Source organism: Pseudorca crassidens, chromosome 1 (genome assembly GCF_039906515.1).
Source record: "Pseudorca crassidens isolate mPseCra1 chromosome 1, mPseCra1.hap1, whole genome shotgun sequence".
NCBI lineage: Eukaryota > Metazoa > Chordata > Mammalia > Artiodactyla > Delphinidae > Pseudorca > Pseudorca crassidens.
In genome coordinates, this window is record NC_090296.1 from 74397853 (window position 1) to 74416635 (window position 18783).

Here is an 18783-nt window from a genome sequence, read left to right on the forward strand (position 1 = left end):
GGGATACTGATTGCCCCTTCATGAGCCTTGGGATACCCACCAGGGGAGAGCTGGGGAAACTACTTTGCCCGGTTGGAGCCCCAGATGGACGACTAAGGCCCCAAAATGTCAGGCCAAGAGAGACTCCCCAGTTCTGTGGGTAGCACACTTTAAACTCTCTTGAGAAATGTCACGAGTGTGTCCCGGAAGCCTGTCTGGAAGGTGGCACTTATGGACACTAACTTGTTTCCAGAATCAGAAAGGAGATCCATGGCAGAAATCTCCCCCCACCCCCCAATCCTCAGATATCTAAGGAAAATTTCCTTGACGCAGGACTCAAATGACAGAATAGGTGATCGGGCAGGCCGTGAAACCCATAGGCGGGACCCTGTAGACTTAGTGCAGAAATGAAGAATTTCTGAGACAGAAAAGAAAAAAAAACAAAAAATAAAATAGCAACAGACTTAGAGGCTTACTTCTGTGACTGTGGAAGAACGCTTGAAGACCCTGCTGAGTATCTGAGTATGTGGAGAGCAGCAGCGATCTGCATGTTAAATTCCTAAACACCCCAAAAGGCAGGAAAAGAAAACTTCAGCACGCACACTGATGATGAGAAAACCCCCGCAGAGGGCACAGGAGCAAGGAACTATTACAGCAAGGAGTGAAATAATATAATGGCTCCAGGATAATCAGAGATATGAGTTTTGTTTGTTGGATGATTTTGTTTTGTCTTTAAACCTCTGAGAGGTTGAAGCTGCAGATAAGAGAGAAGAAATTTCAAGGAATGAGGTGCCTAGAGGGGTGGGAGTGAATGAGATCCCAAGTGGGTAAGGAAGGAGTTCCCTGGAGAGAGAAGACACACGCACCTCCTTCACTGATGTGTGGGCTTTCGGGGAGGAATAGAAGCAATGCAATTAAGTTTTAGACCAGAGTGGGGAAAGGTGATGAGTACCATCTTGTTGAAACCATGCAACTCAGATTGGGACTTGAACCCACGGTCTTTTAATTGATATCACATTCCTGGTTTCAGGACTTTTTTTTTTTAAACATCTTTATTGGAGTATAATTACTTTACAATGTTGTGTTCGTTTCTGCTGTATAACAAAGTGAATCAGTTATACGCATACGTATATCCCCTTATCCCCTCCCTCTTGTGCCTCTCAGGACTTAATACAGCTCAGGTTCTTGATATCTCGTTGCAAAAAGAAGTCAGTGAGAGACAAAGTGATAGGTAAGAAGCAGATTTATTTAGAGAGAAACACACTCCACAGACAAGAGTGAGGGCCATCTCAGAAGGTGAGAGGCCCCAAATATGGCATGGTTAGTTTTTATGGGCTGCATAATTTCATAGGCTAGTGAGTGGGAGGATTATTCCAACTATTTTGGGGAAGGGGCAGAGATTTCCAGGAATTGGGCCACTCCCCACTTTTTTTAAAAATTAATTTATTAATTTATTTATTTTTGGCTGCGTTGGGTCTTCGTTGCTGCAGGCAGGCTTTCTCTAGTTGTGGCAAGTGGGGGCTACTCTTCTTTGCAGTGTGCGGGCTTCTCATTGCGGTGGTTTCTCTTGTTGTGGAGCAGGGGCTCTAGACGCGCGGTAGTTGTGGCTCGCAGGCTTAGTTGCTCCATGGCATGTGGGATCTTCCCAGACCAGGGATCAAACCCATGTCCCCTGCACTGGCAGGCGGATTCTTAACCACTGTGCCACCAGGGAAGTCCCCCACTTTTTGATCTTTGATGGTCAGCCTTGGAACTGTCATGGTGCTGTTGGGTGTGTCATTTAGCATATGCTAATGTAGTACAATGAGCATATAATGGGGCTCAAGGTCCACTGGAAGTCAAATCTTCCACCATCTTGGACCTAGCTGGTTCTAACTAGTTTTTGTCATGACCTAGAGCTACGTCATTCTCTTAAAGGTTGTGCCCTGCCCCCTTCCCTCCTGTTTCATTACTGCCATTGTTCTCTCTGTGAAGTGCACAGCAAGGTCCTTGCTCAGAGTGAATAAAAGTGAAGCTGTAAGGAAAGAGTGGTGGCAGTTTTCAAAAGCCATTGGGGAAAACTGGGGGCCTGGGCCAGCCATGGAGGCGTGTGAGGGAAGGTTCACGGCTCGGTGTTGATGAAGGTGGTGGAGCTGGTGGTGTGAATTCTGAGGAGGATGTGGGTGAGGACTGGAGTGTAACAGCCACTTGACTGGAAGGGCACCCCCTGTGTGGGGTGAAGCTGGGGGTCTGTCTGAGCCACCTCCCCTTGAGGGACCCAGATTTCTCCAGCTTCCTTTGCTCCCTGATAGGAACGTGTTTATGAGAGAGGCCATAACCTTGCGGTGGTGACACGGCTCAGAGTGGCACATGTTGAGGGGAGCTGGAACCACCGAGACCACTAGGACCCAGAAGCTAGAGGGTCAGGAAACAGAGGGAGCCTCACAGAAAAATAGAGGGGGGCAGGGGTGGGGGCTATTAATCCAATCCGTTATTTAATAGCTGAGAAAAATGAAGACCAGAGAAGGTAAGACAGTGGCAGAGGAGGACTCTTAGCAGATCATCCATTCCTCATCCAGGTTATTTCCATGGCTCCCAGGCAGGGAGGTGGGGAGGGAGACATCTAAGAGGAGGTGAATCTCCTCTTGGAGCCACTAACCATGTGAGGGATAGGCTCTTGGGTGTGCTCCTGGGAGACTGGGCAAGACATTTAATTACCACCTCCCTAACTCCCCAGGCAAAGACTTTTTTCCGGCATCTCAGGATGAAACAGGAGGGAAAGGGGTAGTGGTGAGGAGATGGACCACTGATGCAGGGATAGCATTTGCAGGCAAAGCAGCTGCTCATACTTGCCATCTTCACAAGGAAGCTGAGGTTAAGAGTTTCAAAACAAGTTCATTGCCAGTAAAAAAAAAAAAGAAAAAAAATCAAGACTTCAGCTCAGCAACTGCTCAGCAGCAACTCTGTCTCCCCACCTCCATACCCTACACTAGATTTGTCTTAGATTTCACCTACAACACCTCCTAGAGGCCTGGCCTTCATTCTCCTAGCCAATCACCATCTGGTTCCCAGGGCGAAATGCAATATCCAAACCCAGAGCAACAGCCTCCGGTCCTGGTGGTGGATATCAGAGCCTCAAGGAAAAGCCAGCCATCACAACGTTCTCCCCAGTGATGTAGCTGGCGTCTGGAGAGCACAGGAAGGACAGAGTCCCCACGGTCCTCTGGCTGCCCTGCCCTGCATGGAAGGGGAACAGAACTGCAGTCTCAATGCCTGTGCTAATGAACTCTGACCTCTGTCTCCCTGCTGACCTGGCTGGAGGGCCCAGCATACCTCCATCCCTGTTTCCCACCTCCCAGGCTCTTCCTGTCCTCCAGCTCCCGGCTCCCAGGCTGTGCAACCCCAGACTCGTTGAGAGGAATTTCTGATAAGCCAGGATGCAATCAGAGTCCTGTCTCCTCTGGGGACCCCACCTGCCTCTGTGATCCACAGAGATTTTTAAAAGAGTTTTGCACAGCCAGATTATATTCAACCTGAAAAAATTCAGAGAGTCAGTGCTCGATAGGATTGTGAAAGGCAAAAGCCTGGCTACTCTTGCCAGATGTGTGCCTTTTGGCGAAGATGACCCTGCTTAGGGCCCGGGGCTGGGGATTCCACTGGATCTTCTCACAGAAGCCAGAGCCCTGATTCTGCTACAGAGGAGTGAGAGGCTGCTGTTCTCAGAGCCCCGAGCGGCTTGCCCAGCCAGGGAAAGCACAGGGTGGTTGGCATGGGAACTGCAGGCAGCTGCTGAATCCTCACCACTCGGCTGAAGTCAGTCTTGACAAGTCCTGGAGACACACCATGCGCTCGGATGCCCTTATGCGGCCAGCTCCACAGCCAAGGACTTGGTAAGTCCCAGTGGGGCAGTTTGCTGGTGGTACTGGTCCAGCATCTAAGAAGGAAAAAGAAACAGTAAAAGTACACTGCCAGTGAGGGGAGGAGCTCTTGCTGAACCTCCAGCGCTGTGGTGGATAAACCTGCTCTCCCTTAGACCCAACTCAGACGCGCCTCCCACTCCACCCCTGGGAATTACCAAGGAACAAAATTGAAGCAGGAGCAGGATGAAGCCCGGGCTTAAAGAAAGGTCAGGAAGGCAGAAGCTATGTTGGTCTGTGCTCGACCCAGAGAGAAAAGCTTAGGTGCGAGGTCAGGGAATGGGACTGAAGAGACCCAAGGCCAGACCCCTGCTGTACCATGACTTGGTCGACCTTGGGCAAGTCACTTAAGATCTCTAGGTCTCAATTTCCTCATCTGCTATGTGGTTTATAAGCGCTGCCTGTCGATAGTCACAGGAATGCCATGTCTCTACTGCCCCCTGGTGTGAGTTTTTAAAAGAACTCTCCTTTGAGCCCATACAGCCCCTCTGGTGCCAGACTTGGTGAATGCATGTTCAAGATACCCCTTTCCTTCAGGAGAATAGAGTACCTCTCCAGGGTGCGTGGCTTGGCGAGCAGAGCATAGACTGGATTTCAGCTCCCACTTGTCCCTGTCCCTGGACCTGGTGCCTTTGCACAGTGAACAACCTGTACAACCGTCCACGGCATCCCTGGGGGTGTGGGGTTTGAATGAGATAAAGGCAATGAGTGTGATTTTAAGTGTGGACCAGAGAGATGTTCAGTGTTTGTGCACTTGGATATTTTTATTACACAGGATCAATATTCACTTCCCCAACACCCTGGCATCCATTCCACTGCCCCCTTCCAAAGCTCCCCACTCACTGTGTGGAGGTACATAGACAGCAGCAGTGGCAATGAGCACCGCAGAGCCTCCCCTGTGAGGAAACAGGTGTGATGAGGTAAAAGGTGAGCACAAATGTGAAGCAGATGCTCCCAGAAAATGGGCTTCTGACGAGGCGACAGAGCTGAGCTGTAATGGGAGAAGAAGGGAAATTGGGGGTGGGGCCAGGGTCTCTGGGGAGAAGTAAAATCTTGTGGGCCTGAGAGGGTGTTGACACAGCCTCCCCTGCTGGGAAAGCCCAGGACTCCCTGGAACCAGTCACAGGGGCAGGGCCAATCAGTAGCTGGGTCTCTGGAGAACAGAGCTGGGAGCCTGGAGGCAGCCGTCAGGGTGAGGTCGGTGCAGCCCAGGGGACAGCCACTCCCATAGGAGAGAAATGCGTTTAGAGTCAGCTGAGTTTCAAATCTAGAACTGTTTCTGATTCAGACAAGAAGAGGTGAAAAGCAAAGGGGGGAAAACTTGGCTACCAGAGGCATGCAGGGGAGGGACTGAAGGGGCTTCCTCTGGCCTCTTTGGAGGGGTTTGGCTCTCTGGGTTACACTACCAGGCCCTGGGCCTGGCATCTGGCCTGCCATTCTCAGGGGACACAGCCTGTCAGGGGTGATTGGGGCTCTTCTGTGGGTTTGGAATTTGCCGACCACATTCCTTCCAGACAGTCCCTTTCGCTGTGTTGGCCACATCCCCGGGGACAAAGCAGCCTGCAGACGTGGTTCAGGAGGCGACGGGGACAGACCCTGGCAGCCAGATCACACTCCTTCTACCTCCTCTCCTTGGGATATTCCACTGAGGGCTCCTTCCCCAAGTGTCCCCTTGGTGTAGAGGACAGCAAGGCCGAGTCCCCCCAACTCCACGGGCCCTCCCTGCCCTCCCCCCTTTTCTCCACGAGGGGCAGCAGCCGGCTCAGCAGCACAGCCGGGACCTCACGTTCACGACCAGGATCTGCAATCAGAACAGGGTGGGGAGGCAGCCACCTCCGCTCCCTGGAGTCCCATGGGGAGGAGCTGGGGGTGTGGGTGCTCTTCTCCCAGAGTGCGGAGGAGGGTCTGAGGGACCTGCTCGCCCACCAGGAGCACTTGGCTCACGAGCCCTTCACTGTCATTCACGCCAGACTCTCCTCATGGCATGTCACCCTCCAGAGAACAAGGTCAGTGAAAATAGTTATCAGGAAAGGACATTGGGAAAGCTGGGGTGTTAGTGCCTGCTTTAATGAGGAGAGGTGAGAATTTGCACAAGGTAAACAACGGTGCTGTTTTTAGGGGCAGATGCGGAAATCTGACTTTCCTAGAAGAGCCTGAGGCTGGGCAAGGGAGGGAGGGAGAGGAACTTGGCTGGGAGAGCCAGGGAATGTGAGAACCAAAGAGAGAAAGTGGGGCAGGGTCTGCAAGGAGAGGAAGGAAGGGGTGGTCAGCGGAGGGAGACTCGACAAGGAGGAAAGAGGGAACGGCTGTGCCTGATCGCAGGACCCACCTCTGCGCACATTGTGGGAGAGGTCAGGATGGTGCCCTCAGAACAGCAGGGGCAGGGAGTCTGCAGAGGCAGCAGGAGTCCCTGCTGTGCTTAGTGTGTTCCGTCTGGGATGCCGGGCAAGGGTCCCTTTTCTCAGCCGTGTCTGAGGACAGGTGAGGTGTCCCTGGGACAGCCAGACTGGAGGGATCAGAATGGGTGCCAGTGAGTCGAGACTACAACAACCTCAGGTTTCTGAGCCAGGAGAGAGGATCTGGCCCTGAGCGGGTGTGTCCCGTCACACCTTGCGCTTGGAGGAAGGCTGAAGTAGAGAAGGTCTGCAGCATCATTGGCCACCGCGGCAGATTGACCCAGGTGTGCTCTACCCATTGGGACCGGGGGCTGCAGTTCCAAGGAACAGGGGGCAGCTGGGAACACGTGCAGGTGTGTGAGTAGACTTGGGAGACGGAGAGAACCTCACAGCTCCATGCTCCCCGGGCCTCACCTTGTCCCCCACCAGCTTACCGGCCCCCAGGGTGCTCCCCACCAGGGGGTTGACTGCAGCACTCACACCAGGAATTTGATGCCCCCAGGACTCTAGGGCCTGGGGGTAGACAGAGGCAGCACAGAGGGTGAGGAAGAGACGAAACTGTGGATCAGAAACCTCCTCCCTTTAAGTCCCATGCACCTGGTGTCTCTTCTCTGGAAAACATAGCTGGCTGATTCCCACTGTCCTTTAAGGCTCTTCAAAAACAACCTTTTCCCTGTGAGCCCCCAAGAAGAGTACCCACTCCCACAATGACCACGATGGGGTCCCCAGCCTGGCATCTCCCCTGCTCCGGTCCACAGACCAGCCCCTGTCATGGGCATTGTCCCAGCTTCACCAGGCTTCGGGCATCTGTACCCTGCAGGGACCTGCCAGGGGCAGAGCCACAGTCCTGCTTAAGAATGTGGGTTTGGGGGCTTCCCTGGGGGCGCAGTGGTTGAGAGTCCGCCTGCCAATGCAGGGGACACGGGTTCGTGCTCCGGTCTGGGAAGATCCCTCATGTCGCAGAGCGGCTGGGCCTGTGAGCCATGGCCGCTGAGCCTGCGCGTCCGGAGCCTGTGCTCCACAATGGGAGAGGCCACAACAGTGAGAGGCCCGTGTACCGCAAAAAAAAAAAAAGAATGTGGGTTTTGGAGTGAGGCAGAGCTCGGTTCAGAATCATCCCTGACACTTAAGGTCTGTTTCCCACCGTAAAGCTGTTATAACAACATTGAGCGCCTCACACACTAATGTGATGGGGTGTTGGTATATGTCTGGCACTGGGAAATATCCAAAATTATCTTAAGGAGTGTTTTGACTTCCGTAGGCTGGGTCTGTGTGTTCTGATCTCTGCACCTGTATCACCCCCATCCCTGACCCCTCAGCATGGACAACAGCCACTCCCACTTCTCAGCCTTCCCCACGTGGCACACAGTGCCCGTCATGTTCAACTGCTCCCCCTGCAGCACCGCCACCACCCAGTCCACGTTCTGCTGCTTCCAGATGCTGACCACCACGTGGGTCCCATCCTGGGCCAGACGCCAAGGTATGGTGAAGCTGATCCCGCAGCAGAGATGGCTGTGATGGCTTCAGCCCCTTCCCTACCTCCACCTGGGAGCCTGATCATGAGACATAAAATGTATTCCCCAGTGTCCCAGACTCCAAATCTGTCTGAGAAAAAAAGAAACTAACTTTTACTGAGCACATACTATGTGCTGAGCTTTCACAGTGTCCTAGCATCCATTCTATCATAAAGGCATTATTATCCAAGTATAATATTTTACAGAAGTGGTTAAGTCAAGTCACAAACTGCCCAGGGAAACAAATCTGGAGCCCGGATTCAAATCCACGTCTGAGTCCAAAGCACCTGCTCTTTCCAGCTTCTCACTCTGCCTCCTGGGAAATGGGAGTGTTTAATGACAGAAGCTCACTCTTGGAAACATGATAGCTTCCAGAGCTGAGTAACAGGATAGTGGATTGGGCAGGGATGTGGGAGAAGGAAATTGACAGCAGATCCACTCTGTAATGGGGCTGCTACATCCCTTGGATGCATCCCAGTTGGGTACTCCCGTTACTCAGCTACATGTGGACTCGGTGACCACAGCCATTTTGGCAGCCAGTGCACAGCTCCTGTCTGCCCTACTGCCGTGCATTCTCATTGAGAGAGGGAGTGGCCCAATATGTATGCCATCTGTATGCTCTGGACTCCCAAATTTATGTCTCTAGCTCAGACCTCTCTCTCGAACCCCAGACTAGCGTATTTAAATGTCTACATTTTTACAAAATTATTTTATTGAAGTATAGCTGATTTACAATGTTGTGTTCGTTTCTGGTGTACAGCGAGGTGATTCAGTTATATATATATAGTTTTTCCTAATCTTTTTCGTTATAGTTTATTACAGGATACTGAATATACTTCCCTGTGCTATACAGTTGAACCTTGTTGTTTATCCATTCTGGGTAATAGCTTGCATCTGCTAATCCCAAACTCCCAATCCATTCCTCCCCCACACACCCTCCTTGGCAGCCACAATTCTGTTCTCTATGTCTATGAGTCTGTTTCTGTTTCTCAGATAGGCTGATTTGTGCCATATTTTAGATTCCACATGTAAGTGATATCATATAGTAACTGTCTTTCTCTTTCTGACTTACTTCACTCAGTGTGATAATCTCTAGTTGCATCCATTTTGCTGTAAATGGCATTATTTCATTCTATTTTATGGCTGAGTAGTATTCCATTGTATATATGTACCACATCTTCTTTATCCATTCATCTGTCAATGGACCTTTAGGTTGCTTCCATGTCCTGGCTATTGTGAATAGTGCTGCCGTGAACATTAGGGTGCATGTGTCTTTTCGAATTAGAGTTTTCTCCACATATGTATGCCCAGGAGTGGGATTGCTGGATTATATGGCAACCTTATTTTTAGTCTTTTGAGGAACCTCCATACTGTTCTCCATAGTGGCTGCACCAACTTACATTCCCACCAACAATGTAGGAGGGTTCCATTTTCTCCACGCCCTCTCCAGCATTTATGGTTTGTGGACTAAATGCCTACTTGACATCTCCACTGAGATACCTAGTAGATACCTCAAACTTAATACACCTGTGACAATTTTAAAACATGTCCACAAACTCTGTGATATGCTTTCCTTCAGAAGTGGAGACTAATTCCTCTGCCCTTCAACGTGGGCTGGTTTTAGTGCAGTGAAGGTGATGGTGTGTAACTCCAGGGACTAGGTCACAAAAAGGCACTGTGGCTTCCATCTTGGTTGCTCTCTCTTTCTCTCTTTCTTGGATCCCTTGCTCTGGGAGAGGCCAGCTACCAAGTTGTGAGAACACTCAGGTAGCTACAGAGAGGTCCATGTAGCCAGGAACTAAGCCTCCTACCAACAGCCATGTGAGTGCACCATCTTGGAAGTGGATCTTCCAGCCTCAGTTAAGCCCTCAAGCCCCTATTGACATCCTGACTGGAACCTTAGGAGAAACCCTAAACCAGAACCACAGCTAAACCACTCCTGACCCACAGAAACTGGGCTAATAAATGGTTGTCTTAAGTCACTAAATATTGGGGTATTGTGTTATGTAGCAATAGATAACTAATAAATATCAAAACTAAACTTCTCATATTTTCCCCAAACCTGCTCTAGCTTCCGCCTTCCCTCTCTCAGATGATGGTAACTCCATCCTTCCAATTGCCCACACTTAAGAGTTTGGAGTCATCCTTGATTTCCCTGTGTCATACTTCACATCTGATCTCTCAGAAAATCCTGTTGGTTCTAACTCACCATGTATCAAAATGTAACACTGTCACCACTTGCACTGCTACTACCTGGTGGGTGCCACTGTCATCTCTCTCCCTGTTTCCATCCTTGCCTGCCTAAAGTCTAACCTCAACACAGGAGTCTGAGTGAGCCTTTAAACATGTCAGCTGGAGCAGGTGTCTCCTCTACTTAAAAACTTGCAGTGACTCCCCATGTCATTCAGAGTGAAAGCCCATCTTAGTCCGTTCCGGTTGCTGTAACAAAAATACAATAGGCTAGTAGCTTATAAACAACAGAATTGTAGAATTTAATTTCTAACCTTCTGGAGGCTGGGAAGTCCAAGATCAAGGTGCCGGCAAATTTGTTGTTTGGTAAAGGCCCACTTTCTGGTTCATAGACAGCTTCTTCTCACTATAGCCTCACTCAGTGGAAAGGGTAAGAGAGTTTTCTCAGGCCTCTTTTATAAGGGCACTAATCCCATTATTCATGAAGGCTCCACCCTCAGAACCTAAGCACTTCCCAAAGACCCCACCTCCAAATATCATCAACATGAGGTTTAGGATTTCAATATATGAATTTTGCAAGGGACATAAACATTCAGACCATAGCAAAACCCAAACCCTTGCCATGACCTAGAAGGCTCTAAGTGATCTGTGCTCCCCCTTGCATCTCCAACCTTACTACTATTCTCCTCCCAGCCACAGTGGCCTCCTTGGGTTCTTCAAACATGCTGAGCACGCTCCTGCCTTAAGGTTTCTGCACTGGCTGTTCCTCTGCTGAAATGCTTTTCCCTTAGATAGCCACACATCTGTCGACTTCCCCTTCTTCAAGGCTTTGCTTGAATGTCACTTCTCAATGAAGCCAAATTTGGCCACTCTCTACTCCCCTCTCCTTCCATCACTCTGGATCCCTCTTAACTTCTTCTTTTCCACCATACTTATCACCTTCCAACACACTATGTCATTTACTTTTTTATAATGTCTCTTGTTTATTATCCACACGCCTTGCCTGGACTATAAGCTCCAGAGAGCACTGATCTCTATCTGCTTTGTTCACTGACGTACCTCAAGAGCCCAGAGTGACTGACTCACAGTAAGCACTCAATATATATTTGTTGGGACTTCCCTGGTGGCGCAGTGGTTAAGAATCTGCCTACCAATGCAGGGGACACGGGCTGGAGCCCTGGTCTGGGAAGATCCCATGTGCCGCGGATCAACTAAGCCCAAGAGCCACAACTACTGAAGCTTATGCGCCTAGAGCCTGTGCTCCGCGACAAGAGAAGCCACTGCGATAAGAAGCCTACACACTGCAACGAAGAGTAGCCCCTGCTCACCAGAACTAGAGAAAGCCCGTGTGCAGCAATGAAGACCCAACGCAGCCAAAATAAATAAATTTATTTAAAAAAAAAGAAAGGACATTTTAAAAGATTAAGGCAGAAATTATTAAATTTAACAAATCAACAATAAATTTGAAATGAAATTTACAAAAACATCAAAAGTAATTTTCTTCTGATGGAGTTTTGATGGGTGATGGAGCTTCAGGTGTTTTCTTTCCCTTGACTTTCTACTTTACTTCTCTTACTAGATTTTCTAGGAATAGTATTGCTTTTATAATACAAAGACTTTCTTTAAAAAAAAAAAGTCCTGTAGGACTTCCCTGGTGGCGCAGTGGTTGAGGGTCCGCCTGCCGATGCAGGGGACGCGGGTTCGTGCCCCGGTCCGGGAGGATGCCATGTGCCGCGGAGCGGCTGGGCCTGTGAGCCATGGCCGCTGAGCCTGCACATCCGGAGCCTGTGCTCTGCGGCGGGAGAGGCCACAGCGGTGAGAGGCCTGCCTACCGCAAAAAAAAAAAAAGTCCCGTAACACTTACCACAGAGGATTTTGAAAGACTATCTTCAAATGGCAACACATTTAAATCTCCAGTAGTAAAATCTGCTTTTTAAATTTGATGACCTTGGCTAAGTTGCACACTTAAACTGTATGAAAACTGGCCTGTTCTTAGATTTCCTGAACGATTACCGTGGTCCTAATCAGCTGTCAGCAAACGTCAGCCACACTTCCTAGACATAGGGATCAGTAGGAAAACTCTAGAAGGAGTTCCCTAAGGGATAAGATCAGGCTTCCTCTCCCCCACAGCAGAATCCTAAGGAGCCTCGGCCCAGCCTGACCTTGTGTTCTGAGGAGAGGAAAGCCCAGAGCCTCCGAAAGTGGAGAGTGGCCGGCCCAGTAGTGCCTCTTTGATCAGTGGCTATTGGCTTCTGCAGCCTGGACTGGAGATTTGGAGTTTTATCCTCAGGGATTAAAAAGAAAGAAGGAGGTTTGTAAATCAACTATACTTCAATTTAAAAAGAAAGAAAGGAAGAAAGAGAAAGAAAGGAAGGAAGGAAGGAAAGAAAAGGAAGAAAGAAAGGAAGGAAGGAAGGGGGAAAGTCAGTGTTCCCTTGGATAAGGACCTAGTACCCAAAGGCTAACCAGGGAGGGCCAGAAATGAGTCTTTAGAAGAGCACAGGCATACACACACACACACACACACACACACACACACACACACACACACACACACACCCTTACTGCAGTCTGGGCTGGACTATGAACAGCCCCTCACTGGCCACACTCTGGTCACTCACGATGGTGACCAAGGCACATCCCTCACCTCTAGGCTCCCGCAACACAATCCTGGCATCTTGCGGGATAGAGGGTAAGCTAGGCAGAGGTAAATTCCTGTCTAGAGTCCCAGCCCTGGGGGAATATTCCCACCCACCTTTCCTAGGAGATAAGTTACCTTTCTGGAGAGCACAGAACCTTCCCTGAGATGTGGATCCTAATGATCCTTCTTTGATTTATGGATGGGGAGCTTCGTAAAGCAACTGCTCCTCTCTGTAGATTCCCAGATACTGTCTCCCATGGGCATAGACATTTAAGGCTTAGCTTCAACCCCCATTCCTTCGTCTCTCACACCCCCTTCAGAATATTCCGATGAGCTCAGCCTCCCCTCCCTATTCTACCTCCTAGTCTTCTTCTAGAGTCATTAGAGCATCAGAACAGACTTTCTGTTTGCACAAATCACACACATGGACATAGCCCAGACCCAAAAAAAGGCCAGCCCTCCGAATCTGTCTACAACTGGCTCCATCACGCTCAGACGCCTTATCTTTGGAGGTAGTAGGAAGGGAGGTCGAAGTAGGGGTCACTACCATACGATAGTGGGAAAGCCCCAGGAGGGAATGAGTGCAAAATTAGGGGAGGAGAATGGGTCACCCATGGAGAGATTTTAGGAGGTATGTGCATCCCACATCAAGAGTGTCATTTGATGTTCAAGCCACCAACACAACCATGATTCTCCATATTACTCAGTGCACTTTGTAACGGCTGTAATTATGTTTCAGTTGGTAACATACTTATCTGTATTTCTGACATTGCACCATTCAAATCCTTTACTGTGGTGACTGCTTATTCCGAGTGGTGTCTGCCACGCCCAGAACATTGTTCTGCAATTCTAGCTGATTGACAGACTAACAGAACGAACCACATCCTCTGCAGAAGCACCAATGTCCTTACTTATGCGATGAACTTTGCCAACACCTTCTCCTTGAATATCTAGTTTTTACAACTTTGTAGTTGATCCTAGTGTTCTGTGATGGTTTGTTTCATTTTATAACTGAAAGTCTAAGTAGATATTAAAGCAACAAACTTCCAGGCTACAAAGTATTTTACCCCACAGCACTGGAAGTATTTTGAAACCCATGCTTTTCTGTTTCGTGTTTACCCTTAATATTATATCCTGAGCAGTCTTCATGGCACTAGTCTTTTAAAATATGATTTTCAGAAGATTGTCTATGCCACCTAATAGATGATCTACAATTAATTAACAATTTCCTGTTGTTGAATTATTTATGTTGTTTTCAGTTTTTCCTTATTATGTATAATGCTGTGTTTATCCTTGTTGATAAAGCTTTGCTCCCCTACCTGATGAAACCTTTAGGCTGAAGGCAGATAAGTAGAATTGCTAGGAAACAGATATGAATATTTTAAAGTCTTAATGCAGCTGTCGAACTGCTTTTCAAAAGTCTGTACCATTTTACCCTCCAGACAACAGTGTATAAGGGCCCATTTCCTTCACTAATGGTAACGCTTTTTAAGTATTGCTTATTTGGGTAATAATGTGTATAGAAATTCAAAGAAAGTGTGCAAACCCAGTGTGGCCATGTCTGAGTTATGTGTCCTGGCAAAAGTCATCAGGTTTTGTTGTATTTGAAACATAAAAGTTTATGACTGCTGTATCTTCTTCAGGAATTATAAAATTTTATCAGTGGAAACATCCTTGTTTAAATGCATTGTCTTCTAACATCCGTTATGCCTGACAAGAAATCTGATGACAATCTAATGGTTATTCTTTTTCTATATTACCTACTTTGCTTTCTATGCAATGAAAAATGGATGAAAAGTTAGATATATTATAGCACATCCATTGAATAGATTATTATGCAGCTTTTCAAAAGAATGAATTATGTATGTATTATTTACCTGAATGGATGGTCCTTATATATTATCAAGTGAGAAAAGCAAGTTGTAGAGAAATATATATCATTTTTATAAAAACAAACATCAACTACAAAACTCTATACGTTTGTAATCATATTTTGTATACATTTTCTAGTCTAGAGAAAGCAGCAAAAAGGTAGAAACCAGGCTATTCCTTTTTTTTTTTCTATTTTTTGTCCGTGCTGTGAGGCATGCAGGATCTTAATTCCCCAACCAGGGACCAAACCCATGCCCCCTGCAGTGGAAGTGCAGCATCGTAACCACTGGACCGCCAAGGAAGTCTAAGGCTGTTGGTTTAGATTCCTTTTTATTTAGGAGAGAGGGTGAAGATTATGGGGTACATTAATAACATAATTAACACTACTAATGTTATTTCATATCTGCTTAAATTTGAATTTTCTTTACTACTAGAGGTTAGGAATCTCTTCACGTTTATTAATCATTTATTTGATTATACTCTTCTGTAAATTTTCTACTCATAATTTTCCTACTATTCTATTGGACTGTTTGGGGTTTGAGGGGAATCAATTTATAGAAGCTCTTTATATTTTATCAATAATATGTGTTGCACATATTTGCTGCAGTATATCATTTGTCTCTGACTTTGTTTATGGTGCCTTTTGCCATGCAAAAATGTTAAATGGTTATGTAGCCAAATATATTTATCTTTTTCATTTATCTTTCTCATATATAAGCTCTGAGTTTCATGCCATGTTTAAGCATGTCTCATCCGTTTTAAGATTATTCCTAAATATTATTTTAAATTTTGTCTACATTTAGATCTTTTTTAATTTAATTTTTATTGGAGTATAGTTGCTTTACAATGTTGTGTTAGTTTCTGCTGTACAGCAAAGTGAATCAGCTGTACGTATACATATATCCCCCCTTTTTTGGATTTCCTTCCCATTTAGGTCACCACAGAGCACTGAGTAGAGTTCCTTGTACTGTACAGTAGGTTCTCATTAGTTATCTATTTTATACATGGTAGTGTATATAAGTGTCAATCCCAATCTCCCAATTCATCCCAACCCGCCCCGTTCCCCCTGGTATCCATATATTCGCTCTCTACGTCTGTGTCTCTATTTCGGCTTTGCAAATAAGATCATCTATACCATTTTTCTAGTTTCCACATATATGCATTCATATACAATATTTGTTTTTCTCTTTCTGACTTACTTCACTCTGTATGACAGTCTCTAGGTCTATCCACGTCTCTGCAAATGACACAATTTCATTCCTTTGTATATACGTACCACATCTTCTTTAACCATTCCTCTGCTAATGGACATTTCAGTTGCTTCCATGTCCTGGGTATTATAAATAGTGCTGCAATGAACAAAGGGGTGCAAGTAGATCTTTAATTTTATGGGCTATATCTCAATAGCCCTCAACACATGGGTCAGAGAACCACTGTGGAGATTCTGCAAGTTACTAATTATGTTTATTGCAATTACACATTTAAGATGGGGAAAATAACAACAGAGTGAGTCTGTGGACCAACTAGACCTACTGTGAGTCACACTTGAGCTCAGACTCTATTGGTCACTTGACCATCATAAGCCCCTACTTTAACTAGTAGGCACAGTGGTGTTTTGGGTCCCTAGGAATTAGCATCAATTCAGAGCTAGTGTCTTAGTAATCCCTGAAATGTCTGGGTATTGTCTTTCTCCAATGAATAGTAACCTAAAATATGATCACAAGTACTTTGGGGGAAGAAGATTTATGGTATGTATAAGTGGAAATGATGGTATGTACTTTTGGAAATGATGCAGAACTATTCTTCAAGGGGATCCAGCTCCCTTCTCAATCAAAGGGCTCTGGATCTATAAATTGACTTAGATCTGGAAACTGAGTAAGAGATCATGACTCTCCACAGAGGTGACTCAAGTCAGGTTTTTTTTACTACCAGACTAGAGTTTTTCCTTTATATAGATCAAACAATCCTCTAATGAGATGTCCATCTATTTTGTTCCTATAAACACTGTGATCAGTTAGCTCCTGCCAAAATCTCTGCGAGCCAAGTCATTCTGATTACTGGTATATCCCTGTTGCTCTTTACAATAGATACACTGACTTTATCTTTGGAGCCAGGAATAGGAGATGTAGGGAGCAACCACTACCCCAGGGCTGAAGCAGAGCCCCCAAGGAAGGAAGAAATCTGGAAAGTGGTCCCCTCCCCCAGGACTTTGATCCAGATATGGTTGGAGAGAGCATGGCTATGGCTCACTGGATGGTGAATTCAGCTGAGGTACCATGCCAGGAAGACTTACTGGAGAGTGACCTTCAGGGGTGCCAGGGGGAACCATCTCAGGAAGGTTCTGAGCCTCAGAACTCACTGCAAAGCCATCAGAGAGGTGCTGGTGGAAGCCATATGTGCAGAGGTGTGACACTGGTGGAACTTACTGGAAAACTGCATTTTGGAGCTTCAGGAGAAGCAGTGTGTGGGGAGGTGCTGGACCACAAGAGCCTGCTAGAGCAGGAGGAAATACCCCTTCCTCCGCTAGTGTCACTCCAGTGCCCTGTGATAAAGTCTAACAACATGGCAGCTGGCAAGGGGGCGATGTTTCAACACCACAAGCAGGGCAACAATGGGTGGGTTTGGAGCAGAAAGGCAATGGATTTATAACTGACACAGTCAGCTAATGACTTCCGTCTCCTTCTACTCACTTCACTTTTATGTGGATGGGTTTTGTGCTTCTATACTGTTATTTCAATAATGGTTCCAGAGTCAGTGGAGACAAACACATGTACTCAGCCTGCCATCTTGAACAGGAAGTGTCATTTAAAAAAAAAAAAACATCTGTAAAGAAGCGCTGGGAAAATATGAAGCACTGATACCAACATGGTTTTTGAAAAGGGGTCACTTGAGTTGCAAGCCCATCACCATCATTAGCTGAACAGCCAAGTCGTTGAACTTACAACTTAGGTAGTTTAACTTCAAAAGCCATGCTTCTGCATAAAAGATCCCTATGTCTAAAACGAAAATAATGCTTTCCTGACTGTGGGACTGAACTGACTAAGTGATGTAATTGTGTGAAAGTGCCTAGCATGGTGACTGACAATGGAAGGGACTCGACAAACGCTAAGGGAGCGAATGGCAATCAATAAGTAATATTTTCCCTTCCCTTCCATCTTCCTGATAGATGTGACTAGAATGGCAAGCAGGTAGTTGACAGATGCCAAAAAATTATTTTTCTTTTTACCATTTTCTTAAAATTATTGAGCATTTAATAGGCAGTGACATGCCAAGCCCTGAGAATATACAGATAAATAACTCAAGGTTTCTTCCCTTAAGAAATTCACACCTGATGGACAAGACTGATAAGGAAATGCATATTTCAACATAGTGTAGTATGTGCTGTGATAGAGGCAATGTAAGGTGTGATTATAAGACCTCTGAAAGATTACAACCCAAACTGGGGTGGTCTGGAAGATTAACCCTAGGTTGCACCTGAAAGGATAAATAAGTTAGCAAGATAAAGAGTGATATATTTTCAAAGCACAGGGAGCATATATGCAAATGCAGAGGGTAGGAAAAGCATGGGACATTTGGGGAAGCCCAAATATTTAGTAAGGCGAAAACATAGATAGTTAAAGTGGTGAAAAGTTAAGGTGGAAAGGTCAGGCAAGCAAAGAGATTTGTAGCAGAAAAGTGACATACTCCCAGTTGCATTTAGAAGAAATCTTTTGCCACATTTGGAGAAAAGATTAAAGAGAAATGAGCCTGGAAGTGAGGAGAATATTAGAAAGTTGCAGCAGCAGTAAGCTAAGTGAGAAGGTATGAGGGTCTCCCCCAGGACCATTACCATCATGACTCCATTCCCCATGATGTCTAGGGATGGTTGCTCCTGGAGCTGTGCAATGCAAAGCCTACATAGTCCTGGACCAAACAAAAGCAAAGGCGGTATGATATGCAGAGACAGATTTGAGAAATATAATTGTGAAGTTTGTGAAATATAATTGACAGAATTTGCTGAGAGAGTAAAGAAGAGGAGGAGTCAGCAATAATATTCAGATTTCTAACAGAGGCAAACACTTAAATGTGGTCCTAGTCACTGTGATAGGAACCTTAGGACAAGGGCATATTTGGGTAGATGAACAATGAGATTCGATTTGGGAGATGTTGTTTTGGAGGTGTCTGAAGCACACCTGAGAAAAGATACCCTGGTAGGCCGTGGACTATATGAGTGTAGAGACCAAGAGGCTCTAGACTATAGATGAGGATCTTGAAGTGTGTAAGTAGAGATAGAAGCTCTGGAAGTGAATGGATTA

General features: G+C 46.6%; 1 pseudogene; it reads right to left on the minus strand.

Annotated features, from left to right (window-relative positions):
- Positions 1-18783, minus strand: part of LOC137218509 (dehydrogenase/reductase SDR family member 2, mitochondrial-like) — a 154337-nt pseudogene that overhangs the window by 94735 nt on the left and 40819 nt on the right.